Consider the following 25,381-nt stretch of genomic DNA (forward strand, 5'->3'; position numbering starts at 1 on the left):
TCCTGATTGACCTGGCATCCTGTCAGCCTGACTGGCACCTGTCCGTAGGTCACCCTAAAGATACCCGGTGGCCACCTATGGACCACACTTGCTGTCCTAAACCTCTCTTTCCTCAGAGGCTAATTTGTCATTTGCCTCATCAATGTATACTCAAATACATTGTATTGCATCATCTGACTTTTCTTTGTATCATATTTGTGACAGTGCCCTTGAATAGCTAAATCATGGCCCATCCGTTGTCTGGGCCTCATTAATGCCTAAACTACAAAGTGTGACAGTGTACCTGGGCCATAGCCTTTGATGGTGTACGTGGCCTCCAGCAGAACCAGTAACCTCAGATAATGTCCATGAAAAGTCAACACATATGAGGACCCTGACAGTTCACACGCTGAGTAACATTGATCAAATAATAGCGATGGCTTGTGTGTGCTGAATACCAGCCATTTACTTCTGCACAGAGGCTATGATGTTTCCTGATGCATTCCCATCCACAGAGGCCAACTTGAGTACAAATGTTGCAATGACACATGCCGGATCCAGACACCTGAGACATTCTCTCACTCAGCACACCACGGTTGCCCAGTTGAAAGTCTCATTACACGTCTTCAGTGACAGGGTGGGACCATCCACGTGTAGGTTACCATGTCCTCAATGACTTTAGTCACATTTAGCTACAAACGATACTCATTATATACACGATTAGCTGCCAATAACTCATGATGAGACCTGGACGTCACAGTGACAACATACACCTTAACAGTTGATACTGGATCAACATTGGACCACACACATGTACATGTACCATCCAATCAACAAAATGGTTGCAAGCAGCCTATCACAGTAGTGTCCCAGTTGTAACCTAGCAGGAAGAATGAAACATGCCACTAAACCAGGTAATGCATAAAGGGCCACATACATCAACAACCTATTTGCTATCATGGCATAAGGAACGTTGAGAATTTGCTATTAAATCAATGCTAAATGGTATGTCAGAATTCTCCAAAGAATTAATAGGGCAAACTTCAAATGGGTAAATGGGATTACAGATTAGCAAACAGGGAATCATACTCAATTTGCATCTATGGGCCTGCTGCCAATGGTTTAGTATTACTGAATTTGGGAAAACCTTGGATAAAGATGCAAGTCAGGAACAGCAAACCCCATGGTGCTTGGGGCCTAAGTCCCCCTCTGCTGCACCCCAAATATACATTTTTTACACACATGTGAAGCACACACATGCATAAGGGGCATGTGTGCCCTACATGTCAATAGTGAAACATATTTTAGCTACATTAACTCGTAATTAGCACATGGTTTCCCCCAAAAAAAGTTTAGGCGACAATTGCATTACCTAATTGGCCTTTATGCTATTTGGAATAGCTTGATACATGTGCTCACAAATTTGCTAAGGAATACATCCTGGTATCTCTTTCATATTTTGAAAGTTGCAATCAGCAATTACCTACATATGTGCGCAATTATGAGTAATATCCATTCAGGCCAGTCATTACTATTGCACTGTGAATACCTTCTATACATCCTATAAGGGACATTTGCTATAGCTAACCCCAAAGTTTATCACTTAGCACCGTTTGGTCATGCAAAATTCCATTACTCATTTGGACAAATGAAATACATATTTGTCATAATGCATCATATTTTCACGCATACAGCTTTTGTGTCATACTTTTTGACGCACAGGAGTGCAAATAATGCAGAGTAAAAAAAATTCTCTTCATAAATGGATATCATATTTGGCTGCGGCTTAATTTTCACCTCTTGAACTGTAAATTATGCTGCAAACAAATATTAATTACCAATTATGAAAAATATTTTGACTCTGCATTATCTGCACTCCTGTGCGTCAAAAAAAATGACGCACAACCTTTATGCGTGAAAATATGACGCATAATGGAAAAAAACGGCGGCCATGTTATGCAGGATGTGATGTAATAGGATATCCTGTTTACAGATTCTGTACAGTGGGTGTACTTTCACTTTCACTTTGTAGTCTCTGATTATTCTAGACTGTGTGGCTGTGTGCAAAGTGTTGTCCTGTGAATTAGTGCTTTTGTGTCCAGAGTGCCATCTTACTTGTTGTTTTGTCATCAATATATTGTTGTAGAATACTGTCTGAGTGTATGTTGTATAAATTTGTCCAGTCCAGTGTTGTATTTATTGTCTGTGGGAGTCTGTTGTGGGTAATGTTATATAGGGGATAGTTGGGCTCTTCTATTTGTTAACTTTTCTTTGTATTTCCTCACTCTAACTTTCCCCATTTCCCCCTTTTCTTTTTTTCTACTACTTTTCCCCTTTTTCTGTGCTTAAATGTCTGGTAGGCCACGGCTTTCCAGGATGGGTGAGGAGGAATTGGGGGGGTTCATATGGCTGGTTTGCCATTTCCTCCCACTGATGCTGGAGGCTGGGGGTAGGGTGATACAGGGGTATCACACGGAGGCCCAAAAAGTCCGGTGGGGGAAGGTGCGCCATCACTTGGTGCGTCTGTATGGGAGCCAACGGAATGACCATCAATTGAAGCACCACTGGGCTGACTTGATCTCCAGGGAGCAAGATCTGCTGGACCACCTGGGAATCATGATTGGTGGCCATGTTGGTGAGTACAGATCATGTAAATGTGCACAATTTAAAGCTGTGTAGTGACATGAGATGATTGGTACCCAATCTGCCAGATAAGTAGCTGACTGTGGGTAATGCTAGGGAAAAATACAGGGTAATTGATGCACTATGTGAAGGATGACAAATGCTAGCAGTCAAGCAGCTCATGTTTTCCACACATACAGGTTGCTTGTAGCAGAATGTAATGTAGTGCCGCCTTTGTGTCAGACAAGCGACACATTAATGACACAATCAGGACTCTACAGGTCACAATTGCCAGTGAAGTATGGATGTAGTAACATCATACCTACATATGTTGACGCTATAGCTAGACTGACATTTGAAACCCTACATGATGCTGAAAATGAGTGCTGCCTTCACGTCAATTGATGATAGCAATGTGGCCCAGACATATGTCTCATGTGTGTCTGGTTAGTGTGTAGGGAAAGTGTTCACGGAAGTGCCATGCCTGTTCGGGATAAATGTGCTCCTTCACATTTTATTGATACATGCCAGATCTGAACATGAACCATATTTGTAAAGGACTCAGGTGCCCTCAGCTAACATATATGACAGGTATTTATTGACACTTGTGCCAAAATCCAATTAGGGATGGCAGTCCAAAGGTATGGACTAGGGTACAAACATCTATGTTTGGTGCCAATCACCATTGTTTGGACACATCAATTTAGGAAACTGTAACAACATGAGGTATTGCCAAAGTACCTGGCCCTCTGTACCATGTACCTAACTGTCCCAAATGTGTCATGACCACATAGGCTGTTTGACAGGTCATGCAGTCCTCAAGTAACCAGCTTTTGGATGTCTCTCTTGGATGCACATGATGAGATGTAGAGAACTCCATCCTCCCAGTAAACCTTGTGGGTCCCACTGGTATCCCCTTGTTCTTGCCTGGTAGCAGTCTGCCTCAGGCCCTCAAGAGTGGGACACTCTCTTTGTCCCTGGCACAAATCTTCTCTGGTGGGCCCACCTGCCCCTTGCAGTTCTGCCAAATCAGGCAGAGTTTGCAGGGAAAGTGTCCCTCCTTCAGAGTTCAGATCCTCCCCCTCAGGGTTGGATTCTTCCTGACCCTCTGTACTTGTTGGGGCTGGCAATCCAGACCCAGTGCCCTTTCTCTTTTTCTTGGAGGCTTGGCCCATTGTTCCAGGGTCCAAGTGTCCAGCATTTCCCTGTTGTGCTGCCTGTGACCTGGTCACAGCACACACCCATTCAGGGAGGTCCAGCATCTGTGCATGGACCCTTCTCTCCACTTCTGACCATTCAGATGCTTCAAGAGAATTTTTAAAGAATTATTACTTTTCCCAAGACTCTCTCACCAAGCACAATGGGCCTCTTACAGGGTGCCCAAACAGTAACTCAAAGGGGCTGAATCCAACCCCCTTCTGTGGCACCTCTCTGTAGGCAAACAGCAGGCAAGGGAGGAGGACACCCCATCTCCTCCTGAGTTTGTCAGACAAACCCATGATCATGCCCTTCAGGGTCTTATTAAATCTTTCCACCAGACCATTGGTCTGTGGGTGGTAGGGGGTGGTGAACTTATAAGTTTCACCACACTCATCCCACATGGCTTTCAGATAGGCTGACATAAAGTGTGTGCCCCTATCTGAGACCACCTCCTTTGGGAATCCCACTCTGGTGAACACACCAAGTAGGGCCCTAGCCACTGTGGGAGCAGTGACTGTCCGGAGGGGTATTGCCTCAGGGTACCTGGTGGCATGGTCCACTACCACCACAATGTACCTGTTACCTGAAGCAGTTGGTGGGTCTAGGGGACCAACAATGTCAATCCCCACCCGCTCAAAGGGAGTCCCAACCACTGGCAGTGGTATCAGGGGAGCCTTTGGTTTGCCTCCTGTCTTGCCACTGGCTTGACAGGTGACACAGGAGCTGCAAAACTCCCTGACTTTTTCTGACATTTGGGGCCAATAAAAATGGTTGACCAGCCTGTTCCAGGTCTTGGTCTGTCCCAAATGTCCAGCTAAGGGGATATCATGGCTTAAGGTAAGGAGGAATTCTCTATACTTCTGGGGGACCACTACTCTCCTAGTAGCCCCTGGTTTGAGGGCCCTTGCCTCAGTGTAGAGAACTCCATCCTCCCAGTAAACCTTGTGGGTCCCACTGGTATCCCCTTGTTCTTGCCTGGTAGCAGTCTGCCTCAGGCCCTCAAGAGTGGGACACTCTCTTTGTCCCTGGCACAAATCTTCTCTGGTGGGCCCACCTGCCCCTTGCAGTTCTGCCAAATCAGGCAGAGTTTGCAGGGAAAGTGTCCTTCCTTCAGAGTTCAGATGCTCCCCCTCAGGGTTGGATTCTTCCTGACCCTCTGTACTTGTTGGGGCTGGCAATCCAGACCCAGTGCCTTTTCTCTTTTTCTTGGAGGCTTGGCCCATTGTTCCAGGGTCCAAGTGTCCAGCATTTCCCTGTTGTGCTGCCTGTGACCTGGTCACAGCACACACCCATTCAGGGAGGTCCAGCATCTGTGCATGGACCCTTCTCTCCACTTCTGACCATTCAGATGCTTCAAGATCATTTCCCAGCAGACACTCTACTGGGAGGGCAGGAGCTACAGCTACCTTTTTAGGGCCAGTCACACCTCCCCATTCCAGACTCACCATAGCCATGGGATGGAGTTTGGTTCTGCTATCTGCATAAGTCACCTGGTGGAAGACACCAGGTAAGACCTGCTCTGGAGAAACCAGCTTTTCTGTGCCCATTGTCACACTGGCTCCTGTATCTCTCAGAGCTTCCACTACAGTCCCATTGACTTTAGGCCTCTGCCTATACCTCTCCATGATGGGAGGTAAGGTGGCCATAGTTGCAATGTCCACCCCACCCACGGATACTAAGGTGACCTCTGTGTACCCTGATTCCACCCATGGGCCAACTTCCACCCCCAACCCTACACTAGCAATCCCCTGGGATTGTCCACCAGTGGGGGGCTTCTTGGAGCAGATAGCATCTCCTCTTTTATGTCCAGGTTGATGACAATCAAAACCCTTGCCGGCCTTAGCAAGCTCCTGAAACCTTCCTGCTTTAGCAGGATCATAATTCTTTCCCTGATACCCTTTCCCTTTAAAAGTGAATTGGCTCGGGGCTCCCCCTCCCTGAGAAGTTTTTGGGGACTCTTGTGAGGACTCTTTGGGCTTTTTATCATCTTTCCCCTGGTTCTTCCCCTGAGAAGAACCATGTCCTCCCTTTTTCTGATCACCCCCTGGGGGTTTCTGGTTAACCCTAGTTCTTAACCAGTCATCTGCTGCCTCCCCCAGCTCTCTGGGGTTGGTCAACCTAGAGTCAACTAGATACTGGCGGAGCTTCTCTTGGACACAATTAGTTAGAAGGTGCTCCCTCATAATCAAATTGTACAGCCCCTCAAAGGTACTTACCCTGTTGCCCTGTATCCAGCCCTCCAGTGCCTTTACTGAAATGTCCACAAAGTCCACCCAGGACTGGGTGCTTGTCTTTTGGGTGTCCCTAAACTTGAGCCTATACTGCTCTGGGGTCAGACCAAACTTTTTAGTCAAGCAACTCTTCATACTGGGGTATGAGTCTGCATCTTCCCCACTCATGGTTAGGAGCCTATCCCTCCCAGAGTTGGGAACTAACTCCCAAAGAAGTGAACCCCAGTACTGAGGCTTGACTCTCCTCATCTGGAGGGCCCTCTCAAAGGCCCCCAGCCACTTATCTATGTCATCCCCCTCTACATAGGCAGGAACCACCCCTTTGGGTAATCTGGGGGAAAAACCCCCACCCAGGGACACCTCAGCTTCTTTATCGCTGCCACCATCTCTTTTTTCTTTGTTTGCCCACTTTTTCTTTTCTAGGGCCAGCTTATCTGCTTCCAAAGCTATGTATGCTAGCTGGGCCTCCAGCTCTCTTTCTCTGATGGATGGGTTCTCTCCTCCTGAAAGGACCCCCTTCCTACCACTAGCTTTGGGTCTGCCCCTAGTGACTGTATCTACTGAGGACCGTTCTTCCTAATCCTCACTTGGGCTCAGATGCCTTCCCTCCCCTGAGAGGTTAGAGTTAGCATCCTCCCCTTTTTCTTCCTCCTCTGGAGCTTCCTCTGTGCCTAGCTCTTGGGCCTCAGCCCATGCTGTCAGGGATTTAATCAGGATTTGCTTCCTGAGATCAGTGGTTGCAGGCAACCCTCTTTCAACACACAACCCCCTAAGCTGGACTACTGTCAGTGTGGGTAGGCTAGCCAGATCAAGCTCCATGGTTCCCTAGTTTTGTGTCAACAAAAACTTTTTGCAAAAATTGGAAATAAGAATTTAGAAAAATTACAAAAATTCAATAATTGAAATTAATCCAAATTAATAATAAAAAAAAAATAATAATAATAATAATAATAATTTTCGCACTAAGACAATTTAAAGGATTTTTAATTTGTTTTACTTAAAACTGTAACGTGATACTGAACACAAGTACAGGATCCCACCGCTGCCACCAAAAATATTGGAAAATGGGTTATTGGTAAGGGCAGGTTGGTACCTACACCTAGCAACAAGCCACTAACCTCCACCTAGGTACAGTTAGGTCTCAGTAAATTAATCCCAGCTCAACCCTTGGTAGCTTGGCAACAAGCGTCAAGGCTTAATTTAGGAGACAGTGTGTAAAGCATTCAAATATCACAAAACAGTAATTAAATAAAACACAGGAAACAGTTTAAAAATCCAAAACCAATTTATAAAAATAGTTTATATTTTTATCTTTAAAATGACACAAAAACGAATAAAATCGGATAAAGGGAACCGGAGATATCAATTTTTAAAGAATTATTACTTTTCTAGCGCTTATAAACAAAAAGCGCCAATCGGGTCATCTGGTTGCACCTCGACTGGGGCAAAGTCAAAGTTTCAGGCCGACCGCGATGGAGCCCTGCTCGGCTACAAGTCGCGGGAGGCCTCGGTTAAAAAGTTACCTTCTGACTTAGTCTTTATTTTGACGTTTTTCTTCACCGGGACGAACCTGCCAGTTGAATCCGACCTCCTGGAGCCCTTGTCCGGATACGCGATGTGGGTTTCCTCGGTGGAGATTTTTACCTTCGGACTTAGTCGTTTTTTCGAGATGAAAATCCTTCGACCGGGGTAAACCTGGATCTTGATCTGACGTCCGTGGAGCCCTTCTCGGATACGATGGCTGGGAGGTCCCGGTCAACTTTTTACCTTCGGACTTAGTCTCTTTTTCGGAGGTTTTTCTTTACCGGGACGAACCACCAAGTCAGGCCGGGTCGCGGTTGAGGCAAGCCGGCTAGAATTTCCGCGGCGGGTCGGTCCCTCTCTGGAGCTTTTTTACAAAAATGTTCACATCTTTTCCAAACTTCTGGGGCTTCACCCAGATGTTCTTTTAAGGTTCCTTTGGGGTCCACAGCTCACCCCAAGGGTCCAGAAGTTCTGTGATGGTCCTTGGGGGGTGCGGACTTCAACTCCCAGAATGCACCTGGCGCAAACTCCTTTTTGGCCACTGGACAGTGGTCAGCTGGTCACTTTTCAGGAGTTGGTGCAGGGGGACTCTGGATAGCAATTTTTCACCTGTAGCAAACAGGGAGTCCCTCCTTGAACCAGTTGAAGCCAGGCAAAGTCCTTCTTGTGGTGAAGCCCAAGTGTGCAGCTGGTGCAGTCCTTCTGAGTGCAGGTTCCAGGTGCAGGCCAGGGGCCCAGCAGGGCAGTCCTTCTTCTCCTTTAGTTCCTTCTTCTTGAAATTTGGTGGGGATCTGAGGTGTGGGTGCAGGTCTGCCAGTTTTATCCTTGCTCCTGGGTGAAAAGCAGGGGGGTCCTGGTCCTCCAATCAGGTACAGGGTCGTCCCCCTGTGATGACCACTTCCTGGGAAGTGTGGCAAAAATCCATCCCAAAAGGCAACAGTCTCTAAAAATCCAACATGGCTGAATCTGATTTTTGGAGGTTACATCTGGCTGAGCCCACCCACTGGTGTGGCTAAAAATCATAAACACACCCCTCTCCTGCCCTCTCCTAATCTAATCAAGGGGGCACCTAGTTGTCTGGGGTTGCAGGATGTGGGGGTGTTGCTGGGTGCTCCAGATGTCCTTCTCTGCCTTTGAAGACCAGTTTGGCAGCCCTCCCCCTTCCTGCCTCACCATCTGCTGAGGGGAGATTCTCTCCCCCGAGCACATTCCTTTGTGTGAAGCCAGGCCACTTCACACCTCATCAAGGCAGCTTGGCAAAAGCTGCTGCAGGCTGGCCAATCAGAGCACAGCAGCAAATACAATGCAGAGCTGAAATTGGCAACTTTTTAGGTAAAGTCTAAACTTTTTACCTGAACAAGTTATATTAAATCCAACAACTGGAAGTTGTGGGATTTATTACAACAATTAATTTGATACCAAATTCTTGGTATGCAACATTTAAGGAGACTTTAAAATTTAAAATAAAGTCTCCCCATTCTAGCCTATGAAGGCCATTTACTTCAATGAGGGAAAAACGAATTTGGCTGTTTTTACCTCACCTGGGCTTATAAATCTATTTTTATAAAGTCCCTGCTTACAGTTACATGGCACCCAGCCCTAGGGGCACATAGGGCACACCTTAGGGGTGACTTATATGTAAAAATAAGGTAGTTTAAGACTTTGGAAGTACTTTTAATTCCAAAGTCGAATTTGCATATAACTTTAATTTAAAAGCAGCCAGCAAGGCAGGCTTGCTTTTAAAATGACACTGGGCACTTCAGCAGTGCACCTAGGTGTGCACCACCTATGCTGTGGTCCCTTAACCTACATGCCCTACCATATACTAGGGACTTATAGGTAGGTTAACTTAGCCAATTATAATTAGCCTAATTTGCATATCCATTTTACACAGAGCACTGGCCCTGGGACTGGTAAGCAGTACCCAGGGCACAGCCAAGAGTCAGTAACCACCAGTACCTATCCAAAAAGTGTGGGGGTGATCAGGCAAAAAAAAGAGGACTTTCCTACAGACACTTATGGGCATTGACATTTGAGAGTACTGGGGCCTTTGTCTTGTTTCAGGAGATTGTTGCAGATGTCATCCTCACCCCCTAATTTAGGTATGTATGTTCCATGGTAAGGTTATTGCCATTGGCTACTAGAGCTGCACACAGATCAGAGGTGGTAGTGTCAACTGTTGTGGCAGTTACATTGCAGTTGTCGTTTTGGCTAGAGGATTGCTAATACGGCCCTAGTTAATGTAGGAGATAAGTTGGCTAACGAGTGCCAGGATGTAAGTTTGACGTAGTGGCCTTCCCTCCTGTCAAGGCTTTCCATTTGCTCCATTGTTGGCATGACAGCATGCCCCCAAAGGACTGTTGTTGGTGTAGTGTAATGTTGTGCCCCAGCTTCTGTTTGTGCAGACCATGCCCCCCTGCAGTACCCCTTTACCCATGCCACTCCATGTATATGATGACTTACATGCAATGTGTAGTAGGTATTTCCCCCCCTGCTTACAGTCAACATTATTGTATTTTAATTCCCCATGCGACTTACCCTGCATGTGCGTTGTCTCGTGGTAGTCTGCGCTGTCCTGTCCTTGAATCCCTGTGACAATCTCCTCAGGGATGACGGCTGCGACCATCTCCTTCATGTGGTCCAGGGCCTCCTGGTGTGCTGGACTCCCACCTACAGTCTGCAGTGCTGCCTTCCTGTTCCTGGCCATTTTTTCCTTGGTCCTGCGTTTGCAGTCATGCCAGCGTTTCTTACACTCGGTGACTGTCCTGCGTACTTCAGCCACACTGTTAATCTTGTCAACAATTTGTTGCCGTATGTCTTCTCTCCTACTGATTGGCAACTTTGAGGTGATAAACAGTTGGTGCTGGTGTTCCGTCACCTCTTTAACCAGGATTTCCTGCTCCTCTGCACTGAAGCGACACTTTCTTTTCTTTCTATAAATGTCCTGGTTCTTGTATGGATCGTCCTGGCTGGTTCCTGGTCTGCTGTCATCTTCCTGGGGTCTGTAGTGGCATCTGGGATCCATTTAGCCTCTCCTCTGGTGCACTTAAAGTGTTCGCTGGTTTTTTTGATGCTATTGCGTCAAAAAACGGCGCATATCCGGGTTGCGGTGTCGTAAATCGACCCACAGTCATTTCCGCCGCGTTAACGTCGTTTTCCATTACGACTTGACGCCACGGTGTGCGTCAAAAATAATGACTCCCACCTTTTGATTGTGCCGCCGTGCGTCAAAGTATAAATTTGACGCCCGTATGGCACTACGAAATGGCGTTAGCCGGCAGTAAATATTTTGACGCAAAACTGCGGCGGCGCAGTTTTGCGTCAAAAAGTATAAATATGGCCCACAGTGTCATTGGGGGTGTAAATGCAGAGTCAGTCGGGCTGAAACTGAAACTAGTGACCTGCAGCTCACGCTTTGCCTTCTCTGGCAGTTGCACTTACCTATAGAGATAACCTACATCTATGTGAGTTGTGTGTACAACATGATGCACAATACATAGGCATTTCAATCAATACCAAAGTCAACAATGCTGGGTCATTCTCGTGCTGAAATGAAGGAAGTGCACGTAGATTTCTTAATGAAGTATGTTCTGCTTAGAGGGACTTGGAGGTATAGGGAGAGAAAGTAGGAAAATAAATTATTAATACACCCAGAATAGGTTGGTAATATGGGTCCTTATCTATCACACCACTTGCATCTTTTTTTTTTGCGCTAGCTCGGCTCGTATTTAGGCTCTTAAAGTCCAGCAGAAGCCCTTGCTTGGCTCTGCTCTTCCATTAAAGGCTCTGGCTCACCTACCTCAACATCTGAGTTATGTTCAGACGGAAAGAGACATGGGCCCAAATTTAAGAAAAGTGGTTCTGCATTATTTGCAGCGCCACTTTTCTTGCACCCATCAGCGCCCCCTAAGGCCATCATGTGTGCGCCGTATTAAAAAAATGGCACACTATGGCGCAGATTAGGGACAATATGGTCAACATTTTTTACACTCTTGTAGTACATTTCAGGATTAGTGAAAACAAATGTTAGAGCTAATCCTAGAAGGTACATAGGTTCCCATTCCACTGCACCATTTTTGCGGTCTCCCTAATGGGGAAATACCCCCTTGCATACATTACCCCTTGTGCAGGCACAATGTGGTGCAAGGGGTTGGAAAGTGGCGCAATCCATTGATTGAATTGTTGGAGGAACTGATGCACTAGGTTTATGTGAGCCTTAACTTCAGACGCTAAGCTAATTATGAACTAACAATAAGAATGTGTTTGTTTGTTTGTAAGTACTGAAAGAAAACAATGTCTAGCCATTGGCCATTTTGAAAATGACCCTGTTGTCAGTTTCACATTACCAAATACCTCTTAAGTTCTGCATAAGATAGATATATGGTGAGCAGTGGCCTGAGGGTGCACATAATGAACGTTATGAACTGATGGTTGTGTTTTATCTGAGGCACATCATCCCTTAAATGATTAATTGGTATCTAGAGCACGGAGGCTATGAATGTAGGGGAGAGTGAGAAGACTGAATGCACAAATGGACAAGAATGACACGCCCCTAGAAATGTACAGCTTCCCATGGTTCATATAAAAATTAGGGGGCATGTTTACAAGACCCTAGCACCATTTTGCGCCACCCTAGCATCAATTTTTTACACGAAGGCAGCGTTAAGGAAGCTTTTCTCACACGCCATATGTACAAAGTGGTGCAGTAGATGCATTGTACACTTTGTAACCCCTTGCCCCACATTATGCCTGCCCCAGGCATAATATATGAAAGGGTGATGTTCAGACACAGGGAGGCCCAAAAAATGGCACAGTGAAATTCATATTTTACTGCACCATTTTTTCAGTCTTCAGAGAAGGTGTTAAAATGACGCACCCATTTTAATTGATGGGCCTCCCTTTGCTTTGCTGCACTAGCACCAACATTTTTTACGCTAATGCAGCAAAGTGCCACACTAGCGTCATAAATGTTGCCTTAACAACCTTCTTGGTGTGCTTTATTGTAAACACAGTTAAACCATGGTTTTGTTAGGTGGGGCATGGACGACACACGAAACGTTGCGCATCGGAACAGATGCACCACTGTCTTGTAAATATGCCCCTAGGTGCTGAATACAAGAGTTTTCATATTTGCCTGACATCTCTGCTGACAAAAGCCGGGTTTTTGAATACCAAAGGCAGCAAAATGGCTGTTCAATATCACATCTCTCTTCCATAACCTATACTTATGTTTTCATCGTCTTACTTTTGAAGGTTGTTTTTCATCCCTGCTCTCCCCTTATCACAATTTTGCTATCTTTCTCCACTTCCCTTATTCCTTTTCAGCTTTTCTTTAACCTTTCCTTCGATTGCTTTGGATCAATGTCTGATGATAAAAATAAGCCCCAATCTCCGAATATAATTGCCAGTGCCCACCACTTGCAAACACTGACAAAATTGAAGCTGTTGCTCTCATATGTAGCATGAACTAAATAAATAATAAAAATAAAAACTCATCGTATATTTGGGAGTTTTTTGGCCTGCCCTCTCCTCTTTGCACACACCCATAATTTAGGGAAATATTTTATTGTGGGAGGACAAGATTAATTAACTAATAGCCTGCATTACCAGATAGAACTGAGGGCCTCATTGAAGAGGTCCTAGTGGTACACTGAGGTGCCTCTTCCTGCATAAAAACAATCATCACTGCAACACAGGCATTCTTGCACCATGGTGCTAGTGTGCCTGCGTTTGTGCTAGGCAACAATTTGTGCACTATAACAGACGGAGAGGACAGAAATGTGCTGTATCGTGTAGATGCAGCGTATGTCTGCCCTTTTCTGGTGGTGCAGGGTGGAGCAGCACACTTGCTACTCTGCCTTGCAGCACAGGCCTCGTAAATGAGGCTCCGAGTAGGCTTGACAAGGGCTCACCTTCTACACAGAATTGGATGCACTCAAAACTCTGATCCCTGGTGGAGAATGGACATGGTGGTGATATAGGCCCATATTTATACTTTTTGACGCAAAACTGCGCTAACGCAGTTTTGCGTCAAAAAAATTAGCGCCGGCTAACGCCATTCTGAAGTGCCATGCGGGCGCCGTATTTATTGAATGACGTTAGCCGGCGTTAGCCACCGGCGCCGTCTGGTGTGCGTTAAAAAAAACGACGTACACCAGGCAGCGCCGGCGCAGGGGGATATGGGGCTTGGGCGTCAAGAAATGGGGCAAGTCAGGTTGAGGCAATTTTTTTGCCTCAACCCGATTTGCGCCATTTTTTTCACTCCCAACCCCCATAGAAATGACTCCTGTCATAGCAAAGACAGGAGTCATGCCCCCTTGCCCAATGGCCATGCCCAGGGGACTTCTGTCCCCTAAGCTTGGTCATTGGGCATAGTGGCATGTAGGGGGGCACAAATCAGGCCCCTCTATGCCACAATTTTTTTTTTTTTTTAAACTTACCTGAACTTACCTTAATGTCCCTGGGATGGGTCCCTCCAGCCTTGGGTGTGCTCCTGGGGTGGGCAAGGGTGACAGGGGGGGTCCCTGGGGGCATGGGAGGGCACCTCTGGGCTCCTTCAGAGCCCACAGGTCCCTTAACACCTGCCTTTTGCAGGCGCTAAAAAACGGCGCAAAAGCGTCCGTACGTCATTTTTTTTGACCCGCCCACTCCCGGGTGTGAATTTTGCCCGGGAGTATAAATCCGATGCACATGCCTCGGAGTCGATTTTTTAGATGGGAACGCCTACCTTGCATATAATTAACGCAAAGTAGGTGTCCACGCTAAAAAATGACGCTAACTCCATGGACTTTGGCGCTAGACGCGTCTAACGCCAAAGTATAAATATGGAGTTAGTTTTGCGTCGAAATTGCGTAAAAAAATACGATGCAATTCCGGCGCAAACAGAGTATAAATATGCCCCATAGTGTGGAATATATTTTAGAGATCGGGACTGGCAGAGAGCAGCAAGGGATGGGCAAGTGCAGGGTAAGATAAATGATTAATGAGGTACTCGTAACAGGGAATGGTGAAAAAATAAAAGAGCACAGTGAGCCACAAAAATGTGGCTGTGGGGTACACTTAAAAGAATTGCGAAAGTTACGAGATGGAATGGCACATGGAAACATAGAGCAGAGCTGAAATGAAGGGGAAAGCTTTATGGGGCAGGCATTGAAAGGAGGCACACTATTATGTATAATGGGCCTCAATGTGCTTTGCAGGATTAGCGCCAAAACATTTTACGCTAATCCTGCAAAGCGCCATACTAGCATAACATTTTTTGTTGACAGTTCCCTAACTACCGCAGTTGTTTCATGTATCTCAAAAACGGTGCACACATGATGATGTTAGGGGGGCGCTAAGAGGCACAAGAAAAGTGGAGCTGCTTTGGATGCAGTCCCACTTTTCTTAAATCTTCCCCTCTGTGTTTTAAAACAGTTTTGAAGAAGTTCATATCTGGGACGGATGCAAAGGGAACTGGATAAAGGCATGCCTTTTGAAGATGATATGTCACCTGCCTATTGGAAGGTATGGGCAGTCAACTAATTCATAACTGAATGTGCAAACTTATTAAAAGCAATCTGCAGGGGTGACAATGAGGAGGCTTAATACAGTGCTAATGTTTCGAACATCATCTTTTCTCATTGACGTTTTCTGCACACATTGGCTCTGAAGTGTTTTTCAAGTCAAGTTAAATCCTTATTGCTTAATTTTTAAATGGAAAGTGTTAGTAAGAAGTGTTAAGTGAATTAGCTGGATTCTCCCCCGCCGCACATGGCCTTTGGCTGCGCACAAGTGGGTGTTGGCACCCAGTCCTGGCATGCATCTTGGCCCTACTGCCAATCCACTGGGATGGCCCAACCCAACTGTCAGTCCTGAAGGACTCCTGTCAGAGCACAAGCGACCACTCTGGCTCCCACAGGAGTCCAGCAGGACCACTGCTACTTTAGAGCATGAGTTTTAGTTACTTGAGAAAACTATAACTGCTAATTTTCTGTGCTTTGTTAATTTAAAACAGATTGTTTAAACTGACATTTTCCCTAACACATCTCTTTCACCTTTGGCTTTTTCAATGAATTTCTAAGGTTATTTTTAAATAAAGTCACTCATTATTACAGTTCCTAACTATAAAGTACTTTAATCTTTGCTTTTTCAGTGAATTTCTAGTGTTTGCTTCAACATAAAATAAGATGTTGATTGCCAAGTCCTGCATGGCGTTGGGCACTCTGGACCAACAGCTCAAAAAGTTTTAGTTATAAATTAAATACATATATTTAAATTGATAATTATTTACTACACACTGAATTTTATGATTTATTGTGCTGATATGTTATGTTTTATTAGTTCTAGATTAATAATGAATATTGTAAATTATTTACATTTACATAATACATTTATATAATATATTAACATATAAGCTTTAATCATTATTCCTATACTTTCCGATAGATAAATCTCCACCACAGTGGGGACTACGAGTGCAATGTTACTAGTTGTAAGTTTAAACTTGAGCATACCTTACCTTGTTGTGGGAAGCTCCACCTTCTGATTTGGGTCGGCGAAGACTTGTAAAACAACATCTAGTTGTAAATCTACACTCAGAAATGATGAACAGCAAAAAAGTGTACCTTTTCATCTAGGTTTAGTAGTATGTATTTAGGGAGGTTCACAAAGTTAAACATGTAGGTGTAGATTTACTCACTTGTATAGTTACTACTACACCAAGGTGTAATTGTAGACTCTGTTGTTATTCACAATTTTTTATTTTAGATTTATGCCTAACTGTAGACACACGTGTTTCTTCTCCTTGACAGAGCTTCCAAAAACACAAGTTAGTAGTTTAATGTCACTACTAGCAACTTTTCACATGTAAATGTAAAATAATTAAACTATTTATTACTAACCTGAAATTAATAAAAACAACTTTACAGTACATTAACTCATTACATTGAATGTATTTTAAATGATTAATGAATTGATTATTTCTAGGACTGAAGCAAAGAAGGTCCCCGGGAAAGAATGGAAGTGAGTCCTTTCAGTCCCATTTGGTATCTCCAAGTCAAAAGATGTTTTGCTAAGACTGTTCTTTATCAGCCAACAGTTCCTATTCTCCTTCCAAGGTGGCTCATCCTTGTTACCTCGCTAGTTGTTGTCAACACCTTTGACATCCTAGGCCAAGAAGCTAAAATATGCCCTCTGAGAGCAGAGGCCCAAATTTATCAAGATTTTGCATTGACCACATAAGGCAACACAATGCGATGCAAAACCTAGAATGAGATTTACAATGCCACACAGAGGCACCCTACATGGTTTGGTAATATGGTGTAAAGCAAGACAGTGCAAGTCACTGCCTTTTGTTACACTTCACAAAGAAGGCATTACATGAATGGAGTGTGGGTGTTTCCACACATCCACCCATGCATGCCAACACATTCCTAGATTTACCAACACTATTAGACCTGGGAAAGCATCCCTATAGAATCTTCCCTATGGAGGCGCAAATAGGAGAAATATCTTTATTCTGCAGCACATTTAGAAAGAGGAAAATGTCTTTAAGGATTGTTTTTGGGCAGGAAGGCACCCCTTCCTGCACAAAACAGTACTTTCAGTAATGCAGGCACCCTTGCACGCTGACACAAGGGTGCCTGCATTGGCGCTAGGCTGCATGAATTGCATCAGCGCAAGGAGAAGAGAGGAATTTGTCAAACCTTGTAAGGCTGCAGAACCGATTTACGTCTCTGAGCAAGCTAATAAGCTACCATCTTCCAAATCAGATGAAACTTAGAGATCCCTTTAGAATCCCATCCAAGATTAAGGGTACATCTTGAGACTGACAAAGTCAATGAGCCAAAATGTAGAAATTCATAAAATGGTCCTAAACTACATACAGTAATTTCCTTTTAATTTTAAACATACATTTGTACTTTTTTCTGGAATTCATAGACTTTCACAACTAGAAAGATGACCATTTGCAAATTTCCAGTCGTGCAACTGGGAAAGTCATAGGAGTTTCTAAACACAGGTATTCCAACTATGACAAATTATGAGCACAGTACAAGTCCATATTGAGGGGCCTATGGTTCATGCTCAATTGTTGCCATTTTTTAACTTTTTTTACTCCACAGGAAAACATTTTTTCATCTGGAATAATCTAGATCCCTGCACCCAGACAGTGTTTTATGGATGTTTTTTCCTCTTTCCAGTCAAGAGGGTGTGGAAAGGGTTAGAGAGAAGTTGTAAATGCTCACAATATATGGGTTTGTAGATATTTGCAAACTCATAAGGCTAACTATGCCTTGCAAATGTACTTCTCACCCACTGTGGGGGATTTACACCAGGAAACTTGTGCACAATATGATGTTTAATTACACTGGTGTAAGAAGATTAACAATTCCTGGATATGTTTTGTGACATCTAGTTGGTGTTTATCCAGCCATTTTCACCCATAATCATATGCTAATAGTCGACAATGGCAAATCAAAATCATTGCACATAGACATACTATGCAAACAAGCATTAGCATATGCCATTTTATTTATAATATATTTCAACTTGAATAAATCCCAACCTCAATGCCCCCATTAATTAAACCATACATAAATGCCAAGGTGTCATTGTTACAATGTGAAACCAGAAAAACTGGCATCAATCTCAGCCACCCCACTTGGTCACATTGTCTGATCCTAGGCAAATACTTTATTTAACTTTCCCTCCTTTTTCTTCATGATCATGTATAGGAGGATGTTGGAAATTGGGTTGTTGGTTGTCTGGAGTACAAGCCCTGATGAAGCAGCAACCACAATCCTATTCAGCTTAAGGCATAGGCAACCCTTAATTAACCTTTACTTACCATCTTGTAGCTTGGAACAGAGTAGTTAGCATTAACTTAGAGGCAGTGTGTTGTGCAACACTTCAAACAGTAAAACAGTAAACACTTCAAACAGTAAAACAGTGAAAGCACCAGAGAAAATGATCCCACAACAAGTTAGGAAAACAGATCAGAATGTAATAAATAAAACAAGACCAAAAAGCCACAAATCCAATAAATAAAAATGGAGATTTTAAATTTCACATTTTAAAGTAAAATAGTGCTAAGAAGATTATAGCATTAACTTTGATTATCTGGTTGTGCCGGACGAGTACAAAGGCAAACGTTCAGGCAGACAATGATAGAGCATGGGCCAGCTACAGGGACCTAGTTAGGCCACTGAACCAAAGCACCTTAAATTCTAGGTTGCGGATCTTTGCGTGGATCCGCGTTGAAGATACATTGACCACCAGAAGCGATGAGTCGGTTCTAAGATGCAGCATGGCTACAGTGCAAGGTCCTATTGCATCTATGTCAAGAATACTGTCAACGGGAACTGCAACGCAAAGGCCGGGGTCAAGGATGCTTTGCACAGTCAAGGTGATGTGTCACTTCTGATGAGTGCTGAAACTGCAATGGGTAGTTTTGCCATCATTGTTAAGGCTACCTTTGATGAGAGATGCAAGTAGCTTGCACCTGAAAAAGCATTGTGCAGTGATGGTTCTGAAGGCAATGCTTCGGTCCCAAGATGCAGGATGTGGGAGCTGTGCAAGTCTTTAGCAACAGGTCGAATCCTCACAGTAGTGGTGATGCATCAGTTCTGCTGGAATATGTGCTGCCCATCAGGGAAGATATATCGGGATAGACAATTCTGCAGAGGATACAGCTGTTCTGCATGAGAAGCACTTCCAAAGGTCTATGACTAAGGTCACACCACTTGGCAGGGTGGGCTCACAGATTTCAGAGTCCAGATGCAGAAGCAAGTGGGTTGGAAGTCTTTAATTTCCCTGAGACTCCAGATCAGGAGGCCAGCCAGCTACCCCTTGGAGTCACTCTGGGTTCAAGTGATCCAGGCAGAGTCCTTCCCACCCAGGTAAGAAAGCAGCAGGGTGCCAAAGCAAGGCAGAAGTGCAGCAAAGCAGTAGTCCAACAGCACAACTGTCCTTCTTCATGGCAGAGTATTCACAGGCCCAGGAGTGTACTGAATTGTTGGTATCTGAGGTCCAGCACTTACACCCAGCTGGGCCTTTGAAGTGGGGAAGGCTTCAAAGAAAGGCCTTTGATTTCCACAACTATCCTGCCCTTACTGTTCTGGCTTCAGAGTCACTACAGGGAGCTATGCAGCCTTTTGTGTGAGTGCAGGACACAACCTATTCAAATGCAGCTGTGCCCAGCTCCTTCATCCCATTCTAACACAGATAACTCAACAAGGCACACCCAAGTTCCCATTGTCTGTGTCTGTCCATTAGTAATACACAAAGCCCAGCTGTCACCCACCCCCAGTCATGTGATCAGAGACAGTCAGCAGACATCAAATGGCTAAAGTAAGAAAATGCAAACTTTCTAAAAGTGGCAACTTCAGAATTCCAATTTAAAATCAAGCTTCACCATAATCTTGGATATTAAATTATGACTCTAGAGACACCAGACGTGACAGGTTTATCTCTTCCCAATTGGAAATTATGCTTCTAAAATGTAATAAGGTAATCCCAATGCTATTCAATGGGTGAGATAGGCCTTGCAGTAGAGAGAAATTACTTTGGGAGTTTTTCATTACCAGGACATGTAAAACCTTTTTTAGTTATGTTTTAATTGATCATTGAGAGAAAACACACATAGTGAATCACAATATTTTGCAATGCTACATACAGGGGGCATATTGAGTAAATTGCATGATACATGCCAGTGCCAGTTTGCCGGCTAGGGTTCAAACCATTAAAAGAGAATATAGCCATTAATAATTGTTAATAGAGTAGGGGAGCAAAAACAAAACAAAAGGAGGACATTACATTACACAATGAGATGCTGAAGTCATTTTAAGGACACAGAGTAAGTGTTGTGGTGCACAGGAGTCTTGAAGCGGACGTTGTGAACACATCAAAGTTTTAGTGGTGCAACTAAACAACAAAAAAGAAACAAATACAAAACTATGGCCCTCATTATAACCTTGGCCGTAAATACCAAATATGGTCATGCTGACTGCAGCCAGCATACTGCCACGGATGCTGACATCCGTCCACCACATAATGACACTGTTGGACTTTTGGCCTTACCCAGGGTCATCCCCAGTCTTTTTGCCTCCTTCCTCCTGGTTTTTCTGACCTCTCGCTGTTGGCTCTAGGACTCTGAGCACTTTATCACTGCTGACCAGTGCTAAAGTGCAGGTGCTCTCCCATCTAAAGTTGGTATGATTGGATTTAACCTAATTGGCATATTTAGTTTACCTATAAGTCCCTTGTACAGTGGTATCTCTATACCCAGGGCCTGTAAACTAAATACTACTAGTGGGCCTGCAGCTCTGCTTGCGCCACCCACTGAAGTAGACTTTCAAAACCTGTCTCAGGCCTGCTAGCGCAGGGCCTGGGTGCGCAGTTTTCTGCCACAGGGACCTGGCATCTAAACTTACTTGCCTGGCCCAGAACTCCCCTTTTACTACATGTAAGTCACCCCTCAGGTACGCCCTAGCTAGCCCTATGGGCAGGGTGCCATGTATGTAGAAAGGCAGGATATGTGCCAAGTTGCGTGGCCTATCCTGGTAGTGAAAAACAGCCTAACTGGTGTCTCAATGCTGTGATTGCTGCCTTCTCATAGGATTGCATTAGAAATGCCCTGCCTTATGTGTAAGGGGTATTGTCTGATTTATGAGGGGTAGCGTAGGCGTGTTTGGTATGGTTGTGATGGTGATAATAAATGCTGCTTACTGGTGTGGGTGTATCTTTTATTACTATCACAGAAATGCCACGTCTAGAAAGTGCACATTTATCTGTGCTTATGACTCTGGTGTTTTGCAGCTTGACTCCAATCCACGTCTGGGCAGAGTGACAGTTGGGGCTTTGTGCATACTTTTCAGACAGCCTGTACACAGGGAGGGTGGAGGTGTCAGAGGTGCATCTGCATACTGAATAGTCTTCCTGGGATGAGAGAAGGGAGAGGCGGGGCACACACAATAGGGTCGTTAACCCCCCACTGATGTTTGGAGCCTGTGCTGAAAGGAGAGAGGGGGCACTCCCAGAACCAGTTGTAACTGTCTGGAACCTCCTCTCCCTACCATTGTAAAACACTGTAAGAACTGACCATAAGTACAGGGGAATTTTCCACACAATTTGGAGACTCTTGGAATCATCTTGGAACTGGACACCAAAGGCTGAAAGAACTCACCAGGAAACCGCCATGGACTGCTGCTGCTGTGCTGACCTGTGACCTGCCTGGTCACTGTGAAGGACTTGCCACTTGCTGCCTTTCCCTTGTGCTGGCCTGTAGCTGAGCCCTCCAACTGAGGACCTTGTCTTAAGATTCTGCTCCCCAGGGGCAGGGTGCTGTGGCCCCTGACCCCTGCATCCATTTCTTCACGAGGGGTGCTTCTCCGTGGTTGCGGCAGCCATAGCGCTGATTGCAGTGCACTTATGGAGCCTTGGGAGCTCGTAGGCTCCTTGCTGCATTGTGTCCCTTTAAATAAGATCACCGCAGCACCCCGGGAAGCTGGAAGAACACTCGTGCACCGCATCGGGTGCTGGCGAGTGTCTGCTTGGGCCCCAGGGGGGCTCCGATCTTCTTGTGGCTTCACAGCAGGACCAGGGGAAGGCGCGGGGAGTGCCCCATTCCCCCTCGCCTCTGCGTTAGGAGCAGGACGCTCCTTTTCTGCTGTTAGGTAAAACGGGCATTATTGTGGCCCCCCCTCTTGGTGCAAGGGCCAGTGGAGGCCAGGGGGGCCCCCAGAGATCGCGGATCCCGGGAGGGGCCTGTCATTAAAACGGAGGGGGTGCATGGTGCCCCCCTCCTGCCCTAAGTTGTTTTTGCTGGCTTTTGCCCCCCTCGTGAGGGCCGGTTGAGGCCCTGGGGGGCCCCCAGTAATCACAGTCCCAGGAGGGGCCTGTCTATAAAAGAGAGGAGGTGCATGTCGCCCTCCTCTGACCCCAGAGTACAAGGGAGGCCCCCATTTTGCGCATAGGAGCGCCAGGGGCCCCATTTTTGCGCCTTCTAGGCACTGGAGGTGCCTTCATCCAACCAGGTACTGTTTAAAGGACCAATATAGTTGCAATGCAAAGTTCTTTCTACAGACTTTTGTTTGATTCATATATTACCTACCTGCATTTGATGTTTTTACATATGTGTATGAAAATGTTCCTTTTATGGACATGCTTGCTAATATGTTTTTCTAACTTGCCATATGTTTTCTAATGTTCCTACTATGGACATTTTATGATATTCTTATGACAAGTGCTGTGATGTAATAACGTGTTTTCCTGACTACTGCTTATGTTGCAGAATACTGAGTAACCTGTGTGTAATGTGTGACTACTGCTAGGTTGCAGAGTAACTAATGTGTAACGTTCTGACAACTGCTAAGGTAGCAGGATAGTACTGATATGTGATGTTTGTTCTGATAATTGCGTTGTGTACAATACAGTATATTTTCATATAATCTGGTGTTGTGTTTCCTTTGTGGTGGGGATATTGCGTCACATGTGTTGTGTGTGTTATGCAAACGCTTTAGACATTGCCTCCGGGTTAGGCCTGACTGCTCGTGCCAAGCTACCAAGGGGGTGAGTAGGGGTTATCTTGGACGTGTAACTCCCTTGCCCTGCCTAGAGTGGGTAAGTTCTGCCTGGCTGAGGTGCATACCCTAGCCAACCAGAAACCCCATTTCTAACATTGGTTGTCAGCGGTGAGGATAGGACTTGCGCTTGCACAATACCATTGTGACTCATTATTTCACTACAAGGATTGCGTTTAGACCATCACATGTTTGGCTTCTCTTCACTTTCTCTCTTTGGTCATTTTTCCTGTTTTCAGTTCTCACGCTTGGGTACTGTGGTTGTCACATTTGAGTTATTTGTACCTTTTCAAGATGGGGCTTACCTTTGATTTAGAGGACCTGCCGTTTTACACGCAGGAGGAATTAGAGGGGTTCTGTAGAGAGAGAGGGCTGCATGTCGAAGGGGACCTCAGGAGATCTCTGAATTTCTTTGAAAGGTTTGTGACATATACCCAGGGAGGGAGTGTGCTTAGTGGGTACCCAGAGGATCCTGAGTGTAGCGAGGGTTCCCAATGGGAGGGCTCCCAGACCTCATCCCTAGAGAGTGGTAGAGAGACTGATCAGGAGGGTGAGAATGACCGGTTGGGGACGCCAGTTGACAGGGAAGGCCCCAGTGATAGGGAGTCCCTTGCTGGGTCCAGTGTAAGAAGCAGGGCTACCTCTCATTCCTTGACGCCTGATGAGCTAAGAGATAGGCGGGAAGAGATCGACCTGAAGTTGCAGTTAGCACGCCTAGCTGTTGAGGAGAGAAGGGCTGAGGTAGAGAAGGCCTTAGTACAGGAGAGGATGGCAGAGGCAGAGAGGGCCTTTGCCAGAGAAAGAATCGCTCTAGAGCGCAGTCTGAAAGTTCTGGACCCACCAGCGCTGCAGGTGGAGTCCAGTGGTGGCAGCAATGTACAGTGCTGTAGCAAAGATGTTCCTCACATACCTATAGATCTGGTACCTAGGTTCCAAGAGGGGGATGACATATGTCAGTGGTTAAAGGAATATGAGAGGACTCTGGTAGAGCGCAGGATCCCTGAGAAGGATTGGAGAACTGGCCTAGGGAGCTTTATTCCTGAGGAGGGGAGGGATGCCCTACTGACTCTAGAAGAGGGTAACAGGGAGGGGTACTCCACTGTAAAAAATGCACTGATTGTGAAGTATGGTTTTTCCCCTGAGGAATACAGAAAAATGTTTAGGGGTGGTAAGAAACTGTCCCACCAGTCTTGGGAGGATTTTGTGGAGGATTGCTGCATTGCACTAGATAGATGGGTGAAGGGTAGCACAGTAAACAATTTTGAAGGGCTGTTTAATCTGATTGTCAGAGAGCACCTGCTTCGCTGTTGTTTTTCAGAGTTACGCCAACACTTGTCAGTGTGTGAGCTCTCTGACCCCAGGGAGCTTGCAAAGGAGGCAGCCTTCTGGTTGCGTACCAGAGGTTCTGGTGTGGCATTAGGGGGTGTTCCTAATGAGAGTGGTCTAGGTGTTTCCCAACCAGGTGTGGTGGGAAAGGCGTGTGTCCCAGGTAGGTCCCAGTGTATTGGGGCGGGTAAGACACCCCATGTCCAGTCTCAGAGGAGAGGGAATGGGGTTGGGCTCCGGGTTAAGCCTGACTGCTCGTGCCAAGCTACCAAGGGGGTGAGCAGGGGTTATCTTGGACGTGTAACTCCCTTGCCCTGACTAGAGTGGGTAAGTTCTGCCTGGCTGAGGTGCATACCCTAGCCAACCAGAAACCCCATTTCTAACAGACACATACATTCAAAACCAACAGAAAACAGCCACAACCACAAATCCGCTAGACCCACTGAACGTGATAAACTGTCGGTACTACCACCCATACCGTTACGCCACCAACACAACACCCCCCAAATAATGACCCACCAATCACCACAGCGGACATTCAACGATGGTAAAACATTGGCGGTGAACACTGCTGCAGTGGATAAGGCCACCCAAAGACAATACAAGACAACATTGGCCACACAAATCACAGAGACAACTTCACACACACACCACAAGCACCCATTTATCCATCACGCACCACACACCCCACACCATTACTCTACACCCTCTACACAACACACATACCAAACAACACCCATGTTCCCTCAAAGGCACCCCTGTTTCACTGATGAGTAGTTGCGGGTCATGGTTGAGAAAATAGTCAAGGTAGAGCCACAGCTGTTTGGAGCACAGATCCAGCAGAAATCCATTGCCAGGAAGATGGAGCAATGGCGGAGGATCGTGGACAGAGTGAATGCTATGGACAGCATCTATGAACAAGGGACAACATCAGGAAGA

The sequence above is a fragment of the Pleurodeles waltl genome, chromosome 6 (assembly GCF_031143425.1).
Source record: "Pleurodeles waltl isolate 20211129_DDA chromosome 6, aPleWal1.hap1.20221129, whole genome shotgun sequence".
In the NCBI taxonomy this organism is placed as follows: domain Eukaryota; kingdom Metazoa; phylum Chordata; class Amphibia; order Caudata; family Salamandridae; genus Pleurodeles; species Pleurodeles waltl.